Source organism: Eulemur rufifrons, chromosome 19 (genome assembly GCF_041146395.1).
Source record: "Eulemur rufifrons isolate Redbay chromosome 19, OSU_ERuf_1, whole genome shotgun sequence".
Classification (NCBI taxonomy): Eukaryota; Metazoa; Chordata; class Mammalia; order Primates; family Lemuridae; genus Eulemur; species Eulemur rufifrons.
In genome coordinates this window covers 83,407,300-83,424,708 of record NC_091001.1, presented here as the reverse complement: position 1 = coordinate 83,424,708, position 17,409 = coordinate 83,407,300, and the positions used below count along the sequence as shown (strand labels likewise).

Here is a 17,409-nt window from a genome sequence, read left to right as displayed (position 1 = left end):
AAGGGTGTTGGGTGTGTGTGAAGGGGCGAGTGGAGACACTTATTCTATGTTTGTGTGTATCTCTAGATAAGAAGATATGCACCACATTGAAAATACTCAGTGTAGATCTCTGTGTATAGATATATGTCTGTGTGTATCTCTTCCTTTTGTTTACAACTGTTCAAAAAAAAAAAAAAAAAAAAACCTCAAAGTAGTTCTCTTCAAAAGAAGAGATACAGATTCCAAGCAACCCAACTTTTTTCAGTATGTTCTGTACATAGTTATCAGAGCACCAGTAAGTATCAGGCCTACATATTCACCTGTTAGCAGTGCTGATTAAAGCATCAGGTCAGCAGGTGCTGTTCCCTGCAAGAAAAATACTACAAGATGAACAAGCAGTTCTTGGAGAAGAAAGAGCATTTCTTTAAATACCTGGGGGATACAGCTCTCAGTGATAAGCAGGGAGTTTACTTGAGGACATCAGTCACCTTTGGGGTTGCTGTGTACAATGAGATTCATAATCTGGATACTCTTGGGTGGTAGTTTTAAAAGACACTACTAATAACGCAGAAAGCATTCCAGCTATCTAATGCTGGCAACTACTGTTTAAGGGTCAGTTAAATCTGTGATAATGGTTGGAAGTGGGTGGGATTATAAAATTGTAGATGTTTTTAGAAAAACTTGTGAATGAAAATGAATCCAAGTGTTTCATGTGAAGATGTTGAGCCATTTCTATCATGCATTCCTGTCTCATGGCAGAAAATTTTGAAGATTAAAAAATAAAATAATCGAAATGTTTCCTTTGTCTCTCTAAATGTGTCTTAACTCTGTCTTCATTTATACTGCTAGTTTCCGTGACTATTTAGTTATCAGAAAACATGACAATTCAGGAGGAAACATTTATCCACTCCTGTTGCTGTGGATAAAATCTGGTGGTAACAGACTCTGTCTCATAATGTTAGAGGAAATTACTTCTGATCTATGCTCCCATTTAATAGGGGAATAGCTTAGTTTTAATTTATTTCATGTCTGCTTTCTCTAATGTTTAACATTTAACAATCCTGGTGATCTTGGTTACCTGTCTGACCAGGCTGCCTCCCAGTGTTAGCCTCTGTGAAGAACTTGAACTCAGTAGGCCGTGGCATTCTCTGCTGTCTCCCGTCTCTCCCATGTTGCTTAGTAACACAGATCCTCTGTATACCACAACCATAAATTGGCTGCTACAAATTTTCTTTGTGAAGAATAATAGGTTGAGAGTATTCCAAACATTGCCCAGTTTTACAATCATGGAAATGAGATTTACATCATTGCCTTATTCATCTTTGGTGACTGTATGTTCACAGCCACTTATACAGTAACCCATGAGAGGCTACCCTGGACTATGAATTCCATTTTTCACTGATTCTGAGACATAATGCCAGGTGAACCCACTAAAGAATGTGATTTTTCTTAATAAAAAATAAGAAAATCCAGAAAAACTCATCTACAGGGGAACAATGATGAATTAGATTTGGACACATCAAACTTATGTTAGTGTAACTTCTAGAAGGAACTTGATTTCTACCTTTAAGCTGGAATCAAGAGAGTAAGGACAAGAACATGTTTTTTAGACCAAGACAACAGGCTGACGAGCACATATGTAGGACTAGGATCAAGAAGAGCTGCCACCAGAGGAGCACCGATTGCAGGACAAGCATCCCCAAACTGTTAGTGACTGGGAGGCACTTTTGGAAAGGCGATAAGGGGATTTTTTTTTTTTTTTTTTATAGAGACGGGGGTCTCTTGCTCAGGCTGGTCTTGAACTCCCATGTTCAAGCAATCCTCCCACCTCAGCCTCCCGGAGTGCTAGGATTACAGCCGTGAGCTATGGCGCCCAGCCTTGATAAGGGAAATTGAGAAGAGGGTCTGTCAGTCTCAATCCTTAGTCCAGAAGTAGGTGAATCTGCTGCACACAGTGGTGCTGTACATGTGTCACTGACACCAGGCCCTGATGGAAAAGTCCCCTTTGTCCAAGACTGGAGTCTTCAGGGACCTCAGAAATAGATCTCTAAGTGTTTTTCCCCAAAAAACAATAGATTCAACCCTTTAGAAAGAGGCAGCTCCTGCTTTCCTCACAGGGGCTCAGGTAATACTAACTCATTTTGTTCTAATTGGTTCACTTTTTCCAAAGGAAACCTGAATTTCTACTCTACCTTCATTAATGAATCCTTACAACTTAAAAAAGCTAGTACAGGCCAGGTGCTGTATCCTAGCACTTTGGGAGGCCAAGGTGGGAGTATCCCCTGACGTCAGAGTTCATGACCAGCCTGAACAACATGGTGACCCTGTCTCAACAAAAAAAAAACAAAAACTTAGCTGGGTGAGGTGGCACGTACCTGTAGTCCTAGCTACTCTGGAGGCTGAGGCAGGAGGATCGCTTAAGCCCAGGAGTTTGAGGTTGCAGTAATAATGATGCCATTGCACTCTAGCCTAGGCAACAAAACAAGACTGAGGAAACGAAAACACAAAACCTCTAATAAAAAGAAGATAAACTTCTCAGCCAAAGGAACAGAGAGAAGAACAAATAGAAAAAGTTTCATTGTCTCCTCTGGAAATACCAGCCTGTTTCATTTCTATGTCGATGGTCTCTTCATGAGTGATGTTCTCAGAGACCATGGTTTACTGAATACTTTTAAGAATTTACCAATCCAGGCCGGGTGCGGTGGCTCACGCCTGTAATCCTAGCACTCTGGGAGGCCGAGATGGGAAGATCGCTTGAGCTTAGGAGTTCGAGACCAGCCTGAGCAAGAGCGAGACCCCAACTCTACTAAAAATACAAAGAAATTAGCCAAACAACTAAAAATAGAAAACATTAGCCGGGCATGGTGGCACATGCCTGTAGTCCCAGCTACCCGGGAGGCTGAGGCAAGAGGATCACTTGAGCCCAGGAGCTTGCGGTTGCTGTGAGCTAGGCTGACGCCACAGCACTCTAGCCTAGGCAACAGAGCAAGACTGTCAATCAATCAATCAATAAATAATAAAAAAAATTTACCAATCCAAACAGGGCCATATTCATTAGATGTTAATGTACTATATTTTTAAAAGCTAAACAATTCATTTGTTCCTAAATCCTCACCCCTGTATATCACAAACCATCAGTATTTAAAAATCCATGAGTCTTGCTGAATCCTGATTTCAAGCAAATTATAGAAAAAAACATGAGACAACACTTACTAGACATTTGATAACATTAAGCAATTGTTAATTGTTAAAAGTATGATAATGTTATTGCAGTTATGGTTTTTTTTTAAATAAGTGACCTCAGTTTTAAAACAAAATTACCAATCCAGAAATCTGGCAGGAAAACTTAAGGGTACCACTTCTACGTGTCAAAGGACACAAATGTGGATAGGCTAAAAAAAAAAAAACCAAAAAAAAACAGGTGCTTAATGGTTAAATACGGCACAGCCATATAACTAGATGCCATTCAACCATAATAGCTAACAATATCAGTTACCATGTATTAATTCAGTCAATCCTCTCAACAGTCCTGAATTCCATTATCTCCGTTTTACAGATGAGGAAACTTGAGGAACAGAGAAGCCAAGTGACTTGCCCAGGCTACACTACTGGCAAGTGGCTGACCCGTGATTTGAAGCCAGGTACTCCTGCCTCCAGAGTCCATTCAGCTAGCCAGTGTGCTCTCCTGCTGTAGAATATGTATACTGTAGCATGATGATTCTTAAAAAGAAAGAATGAGGCGGGTTAGACTTCTAATAGAAAAGGTTTAAGACTAGCATAAGGAAAAACTAGAAGTAATTAGGCTTTGGAAAAGACTGCTTTGAGCTCTGAACAGAATCACCAAGTCGAAGGGTCCCATCTCATGCACAAATCCTCTCCTCCCATCCCTGCAACCAGAACACGGGGCAGAGGAGCTGCAGGCTCTTTCACGGTACTGTGACACTTGCTGCCAGCAACTCCCTGCTCTTCCTGCCTTTCCTGACCATAGGCACGAGTCCTCAGTCCCTAACGCTCAATTTAAGCCCACTGGTGTGGAGACACTGCTCCCTTATTTTCCAGACTTTGGGCAATTTCCATTTCACCGAGTTTAGCGTGGCAGCTTCTCTCTGTCATAGTGCCTTTTCCACTGTCCACACTCCCCATCCCACGCTTTGCATGGCAAGCCTGGGGATTGGGCCAGCCCCGTGCTCAGCCACGGGGCTTTGATCTGTCTTCTCTCCCTTTCAGCAATGTAACCATGCAGTCCCAAAAATAGATTTTCTTAGGGAGCCATCCATTGACAGAGATGAATATGAACAATTGCTGATTCTGATGACTAAATATCTCAGTGGGATTCAGCAAAATCGGCTCCAGAGGCCAACTTCAACTCCTGACACAGTGTGTATTTTCACAAGATCTCACTAAAGGAACTGAAAACAAAGTGGGTGCTGTAGGAAATGGCCCCAGGGAAGAAAAATAACTTTTTAGTGAAACACAAAGCCCTCAGATCTGTTCGTCCCATTTCATTATTGACTGAACACAAAGTCACCAAGCCAGAGTGCCTTCTAGGAAAGATCACAGGATACTTTGGAGCCCGTCCCTGTGCAGATCCACTCGCCCCACCCTGCCACTGTCAACAGTGATACCCCTTTGGCCAGCACTCGGTGGAGGTGACTTGGTAACTTGGTCAGAATCAGGAAAGCCAGAAGCTGGTCTTCCCTTGTCAACTGTAGAGCTCTGTTTCAATTAACGTAACTAAGGGGGAAATCCAAATACGGCAGCTCCTCCTCTACAGGCTCTTTACAAGAAAAATGGATTGTGCTGCTACCTTCAAAGTGGTAGCCAGTTTGAATCCTGGGGAGTTTCTGTGGGACTGAGGAGCCAAAGGAAGCATCCATTCATCAGATGTACACTGAGAACCCGCCTAGTGCAAGAACTGTGCTGGGTTCCGCAGGGAATCCCAAGGTGAGAAAGATATAGCCCCTGCCCTCACACAATCTAGAACGGTGGTAAAAACAAGCCTTGCATATTTTAGAACTGGTATATACCAAAGTCCAGTTCTCTTAAAATTAGAAAATTCTAACTAGATGCTATCATGTATAATTTGAAATGTGAAAAGTAAATTATTCCTACTCAGGAGCCTTGGATTGGCCATCTATTGAAACCATCCATCTCCTGCTTAAATTCTAAAACTGAAATATCCAAAAGGTTAAATTTGCTACTTAAAAAGTAATGATGTAGGCCGGGCGTGGTGGCTCACGCTTGTAATCCTAGCACTCAGGGAGGCCGAGGCAGCTGGATTGTTTGAGCTCAGGAGTTCGAGACCAGCCTGAGCAAGAGTGAGACCCCCGTCTCTACTAAAAAATAGAAAGAAATTATATGGACAGGTAAAAATATATATATAGAAAAAATTAGCTGGGCATGGTGGTGCATGCCTGTAGTCCCAGCTACTCGGGAGGCTGAGGCAGGAGGATCGCTTGAGCCCAGGAGTCTGAGGTTGCTGTGAGTTAGGCTGACGCCACGGCACTCTAGCCCGGGCAACAGAGTGAGACTCTGTCTCAAAAAAAAAAAAAAAAAAAAAAAAAGTAATGATGTAGAACCCATACAGTGGAATACTACTTAGCAATAAAAGGAACAAACTACTATATGCAACTTTGGATGGCTCTCAAGGGCATTATTTATAGTGAAAAAAGCCAATCTCAAAAGTTTACAAACCATGTATTTCAGTTTATATACCATTTCTGAAATGACAAAATTATAGAGACAGAGCACAGATTAGTGACTGTCAAGGGACAGAGATGGGAGTGGCTGCAACTCTTAACAGGGTAGTACGGGGGGTTCCTTTGTGGTGATGAACAGTCTATATGCTCATTATGATGGTGGCTCATGAGTCTATACATGGGATTAAATTTTACAGAATCACACACACGAATGCATGCAGAACAGGTGGAAACTGAGTAAGGCCTGTAGTCTGTATTACCATATTGTACCGATGCCACTTTCCTGGTCTTAATATTAAACAGTTATGATAGCACCTCTTTGTATTATCCCGGATAGAGCTGGAACCCATTCCAACTGAGTATCCCAAGAATGGAAAAACAAGCACCACATGTACTCACCATCAAATTGGTATCGATGATCCACACTGATCAACACTTAAGTACACATATAATAGTAACATTCATCGGTGTCGGGCAGGTGAGGGGGAGGAGTAGTCATACCCAATGGGTGCAGTGCGCACCGTCTGGGGGATGGACACGCTTGAAGCTCTGACTCGGGTGGGGTCAGAGCAATTATTGGGTCAGAGCAATTATTATTGCCCTACGTACTGGGCAATATACGTAACCTAAACATTTGTACTTCTGTAATATGTGGAAATAAAAATTAAAAAATAAAAAATATTATACAGTTATATAAGATGTCACCATTGGGGGAAGCTGAAGGAAGGGTTCACAGGACTCTGCTTTACCACTGAAACTTCCTGTGAGTCTTACTATCTCAAAATACATTTAATAATGATGCAGAGACTTTACCTTCCCTTTATCTTTTGAAGGGAACATAGAGAAGAAAATTGGCCTTACTACAACAAAGCCTTCTTATTACGTAGTAATATTTCTGCCCTTGTGTACTTGAAGTGCTCCACGGACAGGTCAAAGGAAACGCTGCTGCCTGTGGAACTGGGCAGCGTCCGTGGCCCTTCTGGCCCCTGCTCGCCATCCCACGTGGGAGTGGGAGAATTGCGAGCTCTGGCATGGAGGGCGCCCAGGCAAGAGCGGGGGAGAGGGACAGAGGTGTAATTGTAAAGCTCAGCATCTGAGACGGCGGGGACAACAGAGAACACTAAGGATTCATCTTCTGGTCCACCCCTCCGATGGCAGCTGGTTAATATATAACAAAAACTTCCCACACTCTGGCCACAGATGGGGGCCTTTCAGTGATTTGACCCCAATTGCTGGAGCATTCGGTACCTCTTCTCCCTCCTGCTTGTTTTGCTGCTGATTTGCTTTCCTGTCATCAGTACTCAACGCCCTCCTTGGAAAGCCTCTCCTGAAGCCATCCAGGCCCTGCCTTCCCCTCAGGTGCCCCTCAGGTGTCCCTCAGGTGTTTGGGCTGAATCACTTTCCCTTACTCAGAATTAATAAAATAGAAAGGAAAAGAATTTCACTCTCTCTTCAGCGGGCCCTCCTAAGATTGCTGCAGAGCTGAACTTAGGTGATCAGGCTTTCTCCTTAGAGTGACAGGCCCCGGCTTCAGTGGAAAATCCATGGCTGCCCATGAATATCTCATCACCGGAATCATTAGCAGGAATGTTTGCCAGGCTTTGACATTTCCATTTAGAAGATGAATTAATTCTGAGCTGAACCAAGAATCCCCTTGTTAGGACTTGAGCCCTCACAAGACCTTGAGCTTTGGCGGAATCCAATTCCATCCCCACCTGATGGGTCAGCCCTGTCGTGGGGGCAAGTGAGGAATCTGACAGCAAAAATCTAACTATTGTCACAACAAAAAAGGCCCCAGTGGACAGTTTAACTAACTGAGGATGATTACTTGATTCTGTGAAAGCATTTTCCGTGGGGGTGGAGGAGAGTTCAGGTACTATCTGTGCCGCCCCGAGGCACATCCCCCAGGTCTCGGGGAGGCGGAAGAGGAGATTAAGGGCCTTGCCCACCAACAACATCCAATCCAAAGCCCCTGCTCGTGGGCCTCCCCCCACCTGCTCCGCGAGGAAGCAGCTTTCGCGGAGCATGAGAGAGTGAGCGATCAGCCGTCCCTGCATCAGAGTCAGGGGAGGCCATGCCCTCCACATCACTGGCGAGGCCCTCTCACAACAAACCGTGTTTGCAAGGGAAGCCATGAGCAATGCGACAGATTGCTAGGAAAGCCTGCAGATGGCTTTATTAATAAAACTGCCATTCATAGGCACCAAAGCTGAAGTGGTTTCTATGGGAAACTCTCACATTAAAACAGAAGGAAGGTTTTTTTTTAAATCAAATTATAGTAATTACATTTTTTATTAAAAATTATCAAATTTAAACATGGGGATTCGTCTGGGAGGGCACTCGGGAAACCAGAGATGAACCATTTGCACTGCTGGGACCTGTGGACAAAGCTCGGGAGGTTTCTCAGGTATGTCCTTGTGCCGAGCATCCTACCAGTCTCCTCACTCCTCCGTGCTCTGACTCAGCATCAGGTCTGTTCTGCACCACTCGTCCAACAGCTTGAGGGACGCACACTAGTGGCGATCATGAGAGAGCCGGCAGGGCAGACTCCAAGGCCACGGCCCACGTCCTGGCTTGACCTCTGGGCATGTGAGTGACACTAGTCATCATCTTTCTTGAACATCCTATCCTCTCCTATCACTACTCATTCCAGGTTTCTTCCCTTCTTCTTCCTCTTTTCCCCCCCTCCTTCCCATCTTTCTTATTTCTAACAACCTTTTGAAGGCATCACTTACAATAAAGTGTACAAATCTTGGTGTATTTGTGTATATACATACTTATGTATACACCCATGTGACCACCACCCAGAGGAACATACAGAACTTTCCCAGCACTCCAAGTCTGATCTGCCTTGTCCCTCACAAGGGTACCTTCTATTCTGACCTCTATCACCATAATAATTTTGCCTGGTTTTGACATTCATGTGAATGGAATCACACAGCATGTTCTGTCCTGTGTCTACCTTCTCTTATACCTGGCTGAGCCATCACAGGCTCTTTTCCTCTCCATCCACACCTGGAGCATTGGTATTTCCCCCATTCTGCTTCCTCACTCTTCTATAGCTTCTGAACAATGTCACAGACACCCATGGCCACCGCCACCTGTACACTAGCAAATCCTTATCTCCGGTCCAGATCCCTTCTCTCCAGCCCTGCCTGCCTACTGGGATTCTTTACCTGGAGGACTCACAGGCAATCCGCTTTTCCCAACAAAATCCGCCCTGCCTTGTTTACCCCAGGCTCAGCACCTCCATTCACCCAGAGGCCAAGCTGGGTCCTCCTGGGAGCCTCCAGCTGCCTTCCTCCCTCACCTCCGACGTGCCCTTGCCAGACTGGGTTCGCGCTGGCCTCTTCGCACCCCTGGGGTTCACTGCTCTTCACGCCCACCGCCGCTGCTCCCCAGGCCCTCACTAGGTCTCACCACAACTCCTAATATGCCAGGGCCTTGTTTTTCCCTCTCCATTCTGTCCCCTACACTGGCACCGTGTGTTCCAAAGAACCACAAAAACCGGTGGATTCGGTGCTTATCCCCAACACACACACGCGCGCACACACACACACACACACACGCACGCACACACTGCTCACCAGCCCGAGTCCCAGCTGCCTTTGGCCCGGCCCCAGGCAGGTTCTTCCTGAGGTGGCCTGAGCCTCCCCGGCTCTAGTCTCGGATCCTGCCTTCCTCTCTTCTCCCCCACCCCACAAGCACACCCAAGATGCTCTCCGGACGTGCTCTTCCCTCAGACCAAATGGCCTTCCCACTGCCGTCTTCTGGAAACCACTACTCACAGGATGTAAACGGTGCCCCTCTGGGAACTTCCTGCCACCACTCCTCATCTTCCCAGGTCCTGGATCTGCCTCTGGACGGTTCTGTCGCACTCTGATTATGTGCGACATTCAGTGAGCGCGGAAGGCCAGGAGCAGTGTCACCTTTCTCTGTGCCTCTGCGGCCCGGCACCTTACAGAATGAATGATTTGTGCTTTAAGGGTTACTGATGGTGACAATGGGGTAAGTAGTCAGTATCTCTGACCTCTGTTAGACCTAAAGCCAAAGAAAACAAATCTCACCTCTGGCATCCTGGGTTTGGGGTGGAATGTGCCACCTTAAGGAATCCTGCATTGGCTCAGAGATTCTGTCTTGGTTGTAACACGTCACATCCATAATCAGTCGAGAAAACAGAAAAAACATGCTGGATGACAAGGCATAGGGAAGTCCTGCAGCAGGGACACAGCGCTTTACCCCAGAGTGCTCCCCCCACCCCTTCTGCTACGACCACTAGACGGGAGCCCGGGAGTGCCGGTTCTCAGGACACTGAGGCTGCAGACAGGCGCAGGTGACGACCTGGGAGGAGCAAAGCCACTCACGCCCAGGGCATACAGGCTCAGAGGGAGCTAGGTCACGATGTGCGAACAGCAGCGTGCTCCCCCCGACGTGTACAAGGCCCACCTGGGAAGACCGTGCCTCCCTCAGCACCCAGAGCCTCCCCAGAGCCCTGCCCACGCGTGCCTGGGCTGGCTGAGCCACCTCAACTGTTCCCTCCCTTTCTCTCTCACAGCCAGGGGACACCTTTTCACAAGTTACACGTTTCAACCCAACACTCAGCAGGGCGTACTCAACCAGTGGCTCCTGCCGCGCTTGTGGCCTACTTCCCACGGCTCGATTCTCTCCGACGGAACGATAAACAGGTCCTGACCAAGGGAGTGATGGGCAGGACAACACACTGAAAGTTATACAACCAATTTTCCAAATCAACATTTGCTTGATTTCCAAATCAAGAGGACATAGTTCCAGAGGAGAAAAGAGAACTGCTACTAAGGATAAACAAAGGTTCCTCTGTGTGACTCAACATTAATTAGAATGACAACTAATTGAAAGCAATTTAATGTTAGTTCATGAAAGGTTAATGGAATTCATGTTTTGGGGATGCTGAGTGAAACACAGATTTAGCCAGAAACACAAACCTAACCTTTATTCACTTTAATTATTCGGTCAGAATAATTTCCTGGGACCAGGTTTAGTCCCTGGATGGCTCTAATCAAACACTACTGAACTTTGAAGTGGACATCAGCTCATTCAGCTTCAACTCAATTTCAAATCAGTCTGCTCAGTATAACATGGAGGCTTTGTGGCCTACACAGGGGAGAGGATGGGAGGGGAAGATGGGCTTGGAGCCTGCCAGATTTTAACAGATTCTGGGACATCCTACATCTTTCCCCATCCTCTCTAGCAGGGAGCCTCTTCTATAACCTGTGCCAGGGCCTTCCTAAGGGCCCAGGCTGAGCTGAGCATCCAAGTTGCCGCCATCCTTGGGTTTTCCCACAGTCCTGGAGTGTAGTCCCTGTTGTAAGGGACTTAAGCATGAGCTTGGCACAGCCAGAACCCTGAAATGAGCCCAAAATGAGCAGACTGTGCCCCAGCTCCTCCACTCTACTCCTGCCTGAATGCCCTTTCCCCACTTCTCTCCCTCTCCCTGGGAGAGCATCGAGCCTTCTGCCTGGCAAGATACCCTTAGGAACCACCCCAATTTCTCCACCTACTTGTCCTGGCACTTCACCCAGGCACGAAGTACCGGCCTGCACAGCCTCAATCTCTCCTCTTCTGCCTTGGAAAACCCAGATCCCTAACTTTGTCTGACTTTACTTTCTAGTGGTCCCAAGGCCCTACTGCAATGAACTTCAGCTTTCTCCTAAAACTCTTCCTGACTCGGGGGCAACCCCATTTCTCCCAGCCTGAGGCACCTTCAGCTGACTTCCACGGGAATGTGATATTTGGAGTTAGCAAAGATTCCAAACTGGCTAGTGCATGTTGGGTTGTATGAAGGACTTGTGCTTTGGCCCCGAGGTGCAGCCACGTGACCATGACAAATCTCAGCATCACAGACAATGTCAAGGCAAGGGAAGGCATGATGTCCCCGAGGACTGTGTCAGAACTTGAGAAAAAAAATATTATCTAAAGAATGCTATTCCCAGCCATTCTGCTTGGCCTCTATTTTCCATTAGTAGTTTGCAGCAGTTCTCTTGGAAATGAGCTCCAGCCAACTCTGGACTCTGAGCAAGCCCATCCCAACACATCCTGCAGCACACTGCACCCTGGGCACCTTGGAGCCACCGAGAGGTCAGGATTCTTGATTCAAGCTTATGCAGGTGACAGCAGCTGACAACAGAGGGGACTGCAAATGATCTATCCCACTCTCCTCCTATCTCAAGAGGCGCTGAGCCACCCCAATTGCCCCTGTTCATCTAACGAGTCAGCTGGTGCTGCCTTCCACACTGTAGGGGCCGATCTGCCACTGAACAGACATGACGTGTGTTTCCCAGAACAGAACCCACAGCCAGGCTTCCCTCCACCCCCGCCCACCCAGGGGCAGCCAGCTCGAAAGCAGCCAAACCCCATTAGTCACACAGAGCTCCCAGATCCGGACAGGTGAGGGATAACTGCAAAATTCCTCAATAACAAGAGTGTTTCTTAGCCATATGGTCTACCAACCCTAAGAGATTGAGAGACACTCTGTAAAGGACCCTAAAAATGATTGTCTTAAAAAAGTTTCCTTAAATATAATCATCAGGCTTGTTTACCAAAGGCAAGGGTATCTGGTTCATCTTTGAGGCCCTCACACCTAAAAGTGTGTGCTTTTGCACACTAATTAAATGTCCAGAAGGATTCGTCGAACTCCTTGCTGACCGTGGGTCAGGGAGGCCCTTGAGAAACAAGGATGACAGCCAGTGAACCTGGCAAGAGGGGCACTATGGACAGAGCCCCACTTTTCAACCAACAAGAGCAGTCTGTGGCACTAGATTAGTGACCAGCCTGGGATGTATGTAGTCAAAATGTCAAATAAATGTATTAAGTCACCAGGAATATGTAGCATCAGAATTTCTCAGCAATCAACTTTCATTTTCCCAGGTGTAACCTCTAGCTATTGAGGATCAATGGGCCAGAAACAGAGAGGTTTGCAAAGCTTCCAACCGTAAGAAAAATCCAAAAGACGACTCAGGAATCACAAACCTCAACACCAGACAAGCCAGGAAAGCCTACCCAGGGCCACACACATGAAAGGGAGAAAAAAGTATATAATTAAAAGAAAGCTGGCAACTGTTACAAAAGCCATGCCAACCTTTACCATGCCACTGACAGCTGCACACCAAAGTCATACCGGATGAGGACCGAGAAGGAGAGGGAAAGCTAGTCAGACCCTGAAAAGGACTTTGGCTGACAGAGAAAACAAACACAGGGACAAGTGGGCACTTCTTTAAAAGGAGAAGTATAAAGTAGCCATTTTCAACCTTTCTTGCTCTTGTGTATCCTAAAAAAATTTTTAATCAATATGTACCCTTTTGCATATTTAACCTTAACATTAAAATTTTTTATTTTAAGTCTAGTTACAAACAGTACAGTTTCTGTAGTATTATAACTATTGGTTAAACTATTAAATCACTTTTATAAATGTATCCAGTGGAATATAAATACCACTGCATTAGACACCCACTTTCTTGTCATTGAAAATACAAATATCTATTGAACAGTCAGAAATTTCTTCTTCAACTTGTATTTCCATTTCATTCCCATACCTAGAATTATACCCCCAAAATTTTACCCCAATGTAATGTAACTTCAGGGTTGAAAGTCTCTTATTGATTGTACATAACTCTCTATAAAATTTTGAAATTTCAGTTTGGTTAAATTTTCTGTGACCATAAAGGTTTCAAAGTGTTAGAAATATTTTTATTCTGGCCAGGTGTGGTGACTCACGCCTGTAATCCTAGCACTCTGAAAGGCCGAGGCAGGAGGATAGCTTGAGGTCGGGAGTTTGAGACCAGCCTGAGCAAGAGTGAGACCCCACCTCTACTAAAAATAGAAAAAAATTAGCCAGTCAACTAAAAACAGAAACAAAAAATTAGCCGGGTGTGGTGGCGCATGCCTGTAGTCCCAGCTACTCAGGAGGCTGAGGCAGGAGGATCACTGGAGCCCACGAGTTTGAGGTTGCTGTGAGCTAGGCTGACACCATGGCACTCTAGCCCAGACAACAAAGTGAGATCCTTGTTTCAAAAAAAAAAATATTTTTATTCTGGACTACAGTATTACAATTACTATTAGCACATATTTGACCACAAGAACAGAATATAAATATTGAAAACTATTAAATATGATAAAATTTGTATTAGAAATGGATCTCAATTAGAGGAAGAGAGGGGAGGTAGTTCAGGTTTCCATGGATGAATCTTGCTTACTGTTAAAATAAGACATTTTCAGTACCAATTCAATTCAATATCCATTTTTTATTTTTACTGATGTAAGCACCAAGAAACCTTGTTTTCAAAAATAAGCAGAAAGGAATGAAGTTCTGTGATAGGAATATCAGTGAATTCTTTGAATTCCTGAGTTATAACTAAAAGTCATGCAGTGATCTATTATCACAATTATTTCTTAATGATCAACTGACAACTCGGTTGCTTCCTCCAATTTTGTTAAAAGCAAGGACTCAGAAAACTTCTAACTTGCTAAAGGATTTGTTACCCAGTCATTAGAGTCACATACTTCCTCACTATTACCAATACTTGCGGGTTTTTACACTCCCTGGCAACACAGCGCAGTCTGACCAGAGTGGCTGAGGGTGTGCCTTCCTTTCGTAGAGTGCAAGAACATCATAAAGGTCCCCCTTAAGCCAGGTGTTTTCTCCAGCAGCTCAATTTTAAGAAGTGTAATGGAAGCTGAGGATTTAAAACTCAATTCCCTTAAACTATCCTTGTCCAGGTACCCCATGCAGTCTTCATACCCGCAGGGTTACATGAACCCACACTGCTGACCTGGAGGAGGCAAAGAGTGACTGTCCCTCTGTTAACAGCATTTCATCCACACAGCATTGACACGAGCCAAACCCATGAGAGGGAGGATAGTCACTCTCTGAGTAAACAAACCAACCAGGCAAAGGTTCAAAGTAATATGTTTGGGAATAATCCTAACTCTGAGAATAAAACCAAAGGCTCTCAACTGTCAGTTAAGATCCAAGAACAGGACGGCCTGGGCTCCTTCACTGCATCTGCCCCCACAGCCTGGCACCAAACAGTTGACTGGCCAGTGGGGAACACTTGACCCAAAATGGGCCAATAGCGTTCTCTCTCCTGGAATTTAGGGCTGGCTGCCAGTAGCTGGACAACCATCTCCTACCCACGTGCAATGAGAAACACAGAAAGCTGGTCTACAGAAACAGAGAATTAAACAGCTGCACAGCCAAGAGAGTGACAGAAAAGACAACCACCTTGGTCCTAAATGTAACCCTTATGAGGCCCCAGCTTCACTCGGGTTCAGGAAAATCCCCCTTTCTGCATCAGCTGGTTTTACTGAATTTCTGGGACTTGCAGTGAGAAGAGGTCTGGCTCAGGCAGGAGACTGCTCTTGAAGAAATCAGCCCACTGGACCAATGACATCTATATAAAGTCTTATCAAAAAGTACCCTGGAAATAAGGGGACAAAGTAGATGAATGGACAGTTCACCAAAAAGGATATGTAACTTATTTTTTAAAATACAGAAAAATAATTTTTTTAAAAAAGATATTCAACACAACTACTTACAATAGAAAGGCAATTTAAACCACAAATAATTTTTATTACTTACCAGATTGGCAAAGATCAAATTGTAATAATACATTCTGTTGGCAAAGGTGAGGAGGAACAAGCCCTCTCAACACTGCTAAATAGGAATGTAAACCAGCACCGTATCTCTTAGTGAGGAACAGCTATGGAAATTGGAATGCACATCCTCTTGGCCTTATTAGGTCCCACTTCTAGAGATGATCCTACAAATATATTCAACAACATGTAAAATGACATGTAAAGAAGTTTATGCATCAAAACAGTATTTATAAAAGCAAAAAATTTAAAACTAGTCATCAAAAAGAGACTAAACTATGATGCATCATAAAATGGAATACAATGCAAAAACAATGAGGCAGAGAACAATCTCTAAGATATAAGTGAGTTTTGGAAGATACCATTTAGGCAAAAATAAAACAGACAGACGAGGAAAATGCATCTATCTAGATTAATAGACAATACCTGAAAGTAAACAGAGGAACCTGGAGTGAGGAAAATACAAGGTGTGGAAAACATCCTGTCTGTCAGAAAGTAGGGAGATGCTCAAAGACTGCTAGGGGCATGTCAGTAGAACACAGAAGTCAAATTTGGGTTTCATTCAGGAATCAAAATGAATAATGATAATGAATAAGGAAATTACAGTAAAATTTTTTCAAAGGGGATGCCCATCTTCACAGAACAATGTCAACAACATGGAAGGAATGACACTTGGAAAAAAAATCACTTTTTCACAACCACCTTAGTAATAAATAATTCAGTGAAGAATCACCAATGAACACTAATACGAAGTGCAGGACTGTTGAGGACAGGTTATTAACAGTCTCACCGGGAGCGCAGATCCAGGCATCCCAAGAATGGAAAAACAAGCATCACATGTACTCACCAGAAAATTGGTTTCCCTGAACATCACCTAAATACACATCTGGGATCGACACCAATCGGATATCAGACTGAGGTGGGTGGTGGGGCGGGGATGGGTGTATGCCTACACAATGAGTGCATTGCGCACCGCTTGGGGAATGGTAATGCTTGAAGGTGCTGACTCGGGAAGGGGGGGTGGTGGGGAAGGGAGGGATATATACCTACATGATGGGTGCAACACGCACTGTCTGGGGAACAGACACGCCTGGAGCTCTGACTTGGGGGGAAAGGCGGTACATGGGCAACGTATGTAACCTGCAATTTTGTATCCCCCATAACAATAAGATGAAATAAACAACAACAACAAAAAAAATTTAACAACAACAACAACAAAGAAAGTCTCAAATATCACCCCTCAGAGTACTTATTCATTACAAAGGGCACAGGGTATCTTCACAAAGAAGAAATCTGGCAAGTAACATCTTAACTAAATTATCTAATTTCAAATCACCAATAATAGGACAAACTGATATCAAATGCTACCTTGATGAGGAATCTTTCATAGATGAGGACACCACATCATCCAGGAAGGATTCCTGACAAAAATGTTTAACCTGAAACCAATAATGAGACAATCAGACAAATCCAAGTTGAGGGATGTCCTACTAAACAACTTGCCTGGACTCTTCAAATAGGTATCAAAAAGGGTATTGGGGACTGTTCTGGATAAAAGCAGGCTAACAGACATGACATTTAAATGTAATGTATGATCCTTAACTGGATCCTGGACCCAAAACAAACACAAAAACCAACTATAACTGCTGATGGGAAGGTAAATGGTAAAGCTCAGTTGGAGACAAGTCTGGCCATTCCCCAAAAAGTTAAACACAAAGGTACCATTTGACCCAGCAATTCCACTCCTAGGTGTACACCCAAGAGAAATGTGCACAGAAAAATTGTTCATTATTCATAGCAGCATTATTCATAATAGCCCAAAAATGAAAATAACTCAAATGTCCATCAAAAGATGAGTGAACAAAATGTTGTATATCGAAATACGATTCAGCCATCAAAAGGATGAACCTCAAAAATAATACACCGAGAGAAGCCAGTCATATACATCACATATTATGTGATTAAATTTATATGAAACATCCAGAAAGGGCAAATCCAGAGATGAAAACTAGATGAGCACTTGCCAACGGCTGGGAGGTGGGGTGGCTGGGAGTGGGGAAAGGAAGTGATTGCTTACAGGTTTCTTTTTAGGGTGATAAAAATG

At 44.5% G+C, this 17,409-nt stretch overlaps 1 protein-coding gene across 1 annotated transcript in view; it reads right to left on the bottom strand.

Moving 5' to 3' along the window:
- The window catches only part of LOC138399822 (large ribosomal subunit protein eL39-like), a 196,972-nt gene that overhangs the window by 109,760 nt on the left and 69,803 nt on the right, over positions 1-17,409 (bottom strand). The window lies entirely within an intron of this gene.